This window comes from Pteronotus mesoamericanus, unplaced genomic scaffold (assembly GCF_021234165.1).
Source record: "Pteronotus mesoamericanus isolate MK-2021 breed Mesoamerican mustached bat unplaced genomic scaffold, CSHL_Meso_final contig_78, whole genome shotgun sequence".
Classification (NCBI taxonomy): Eukaryota; Metazoa; Chordata; class Mammalia; order Chiroptera; family Mormoopidae; genus Pteronotus; species Pteronotus mesoamericanus.
Genome location: NW_026555258.1, coordinates 7,645,006 through 7,647,589, shown reverse-complemented (window position 1 = coordinate 7,647,589; position 2,584 = coordinate 7,645,006). Strand labels below are relative to the sequence as shown.

Below are 2,584 nucleotides of genomic sequence, written 5' to 3'. Positions count from 1 at the left end.
TCACTGCAGCCTGTGATGGGTGTGCCAGGCCCGGCGGTGGCCGAGAGACAGATGGGAGCGGCTTGGCTTTCGGCGTCTAGCACCCACGCCATAATCTGGGCGCCTTTGCCAGTCTGAGCTGGAGCTTCCCCATCTATAAAATGGGAATGGTCCCTCACATGGGTGTGAGGATGGGAGGAGGCCTTGCTCATGCCTTGCTGAGACCTAGGGTCATGCATACAGCAGGTGCTCATTAATCAGCACTCCTGATTCAGAGGCCAGGGCGCCCAATCCAGACACCTCCTGCGGGGGAGCATTTGTCACTACAGCAGCAACTGCTGTTCAGGGTCCTTAGGCTGCACGCGTGCATCCCCCCAATTCCCTCCCTCCCCTGTCCCCCTGCCCGCCAGGCCCCCTGGTGCCCGCTCAACTTGCAGCAGTCCCTTAATTCGCACATAATGACAAAATTAGTTTGGAAGCATTCGGCGATGAATACAAGCTAGAACGAGGACTCCCAGAATTGGTCTCCCAGCCCCCTGCATGTCCCAAAAGCAGAATAGATGTCTGATACTGTAGCAGTACCTGGCACTCTGCCCCTGCGAGGAGTGAGCCTCTTTATTAAGCCCGTGATTGTGTGCATTGTGTGCGTGTCCCTGCGTGCGCTGGGACCCGTGCGTGTTTCTGAGCAGTGTCACCTGGGCCCGTGGTGCTGGGTGCGTGTGAGGGGGCAGCCGTGTGTCCAGGAGTGTTGTGTCTGGGTGTGGCCCTGTGTGGCACAGCCCACCCAGGGGCAGCTGGTAAACTGTCAGCCAGCCCTTGGCCTGCCCTGCCCGGTTCCCCTGGTCTGATCTCCTCTGCGGGCGAGTGGTCTGTCCTTTTGGCGCCCTGCCTCTGCCTTTTCAGTTCCCTGCCTGACCTGCCTGCCTCGCCACTGGCCCTGAACCCTCACCGGGCACCAGAGGAAAAAGCAGGGTACTGCACAACGCATGTCCCCGCATTTGTGGAAAACTAGCCTTCCAGCCTCGGACACTTACAGAACTATGGTTTCAATGTTCCCTTTAAATTGTGGGTCAAGAAAAAAAGTGAGGCCAACACACATTTTTCTCCATCAGGGTGTCATTTACTTGGGAGTCCAGGGCTGCGATGGTTATTAGGAGGTCACTTCTAAACTGAACATGTGTCTTCACATACGGGCATGAGTGGGGTGGCTGGGCATGAAGGGGCTGTGCAAGAAATGGGTCCTCATCTTGGGGAAACTGAGGCCAGAGAGGCCAAGGTCATGGGCTAGCACAGAGGGCCCGGAGGGCACTTCGCTCTTCCCTTTGAGACGCCCTGCCCCCACTCCCAAGACGGCAGACCTACCGGGCTCCGTCCTGGCTCCACAGAGAAGCCATCCAGCCTTGGTGACCAGGAGCCTCTGAGGAAACTACAGGAGCAAGAGAAACAACAGAAAGAAGGGTTTTGTAAAAGGATGGAGAAAGAGGTGTCAGACTTCATCCAAAACAGTGGCAGCTCAAGAAACCGTTTCAGCGGTTGAACAAAACAGAGGGCACTTGGCACGATGCGGTGGAAGTGGCTGGCCTGGCATCCCTCTCCTTCGGGGAAGGCGATGAATGTCACTCTGTCGTGATCTTCAAAAAGGAGTTTGCACCCTCAGATGAAGAGCTGGACTCCTACCGTCGTAGAGGGGCGTGGGACCCCCGAAGGCGGGGGAGACAAAGGTGCGGAAGGAGCCGGCTCAGCGCAGGAGGAAGAGGAAGCTCAGCAGGGATCTGTGCTGGTAAGCCCCATCGGCGACTGCGTGGACAGTGCAGCCACCTCATCACCAAGGGGGCAGCCAAGGATGCAGGCCAGCGAGACCCATGGCTGAGTGCCCGTGGCCAACGAGAGGGACACACACTCCATCCAGGAGGCCATGAATGAGATCTGAGCCGAGAAGCGTCTGCGGCAGAGCGGGCAAGAGCTGCTGGTACCTCCTAGGCACCCCAGCTCCCTGGGGCAGGCTGGGGGCAGACAGGCACCAGGCTGCTGCTGTTAGAACCCGTCCTGGACCACCTCCTAACGGCCATCGTTTGGCTGGAAGAGCAGGGGCTTGATTTGTCACTATTGGAGCTTAGATGTGCATGTGGGGGTGGGGGCAAGTGTGTGAATGCACAGGTGGGTATTTCATCTGTGTTATTCTCTGTTCTCCTTTGAACTTCCCTCCCCATGGGGCCAGGGTTACTTTACATTCAGTAAACACTATTTGACCCCCACAAAGAAAAAGAGCACAGTGTGGATCTAAACCCAGTGTGGGACGAAACTTGTAAACATGGTCTCCCCACACACCCCAACCCAGGACACACCCGCAACCGCGGTGCTAAGGGCAGGCCCTGTTCCCCGGGGGCTCCCCACATGCGGGCACTGAGCTCATTCCATGGGAGAGCAGCTTAAATCCTACAGAATTCCGGGGATCAGGGAACCTATTGTTGCCGTTTGACGGCTCAGGCTCCGAGCGGCTGTGTGGCTTATCCGCCCTGCCCACTCCTGGGTTGCAGGGATGAGGGAGCAGAGCCCTGGAGCCCTGTCGAGTGGTGGGTGGACTTTGCCCCCCAGTGACGCCCAC

General features: G+C 57.9%; 1 pseudogene; it reads left to right on the top strand.

Moving 5' to 3' along the window:
* Nucleotides 1-1,193: 1,193 nt before the first annotated feature.
* LOC129079477 (sperm-associated antigen 7-like) lies at nt 1,194-2,075 on the top strand (annotated as a pseudogene).
* Nucleotides 2,076-2,584: the final 509 nt, after the last annotated feature.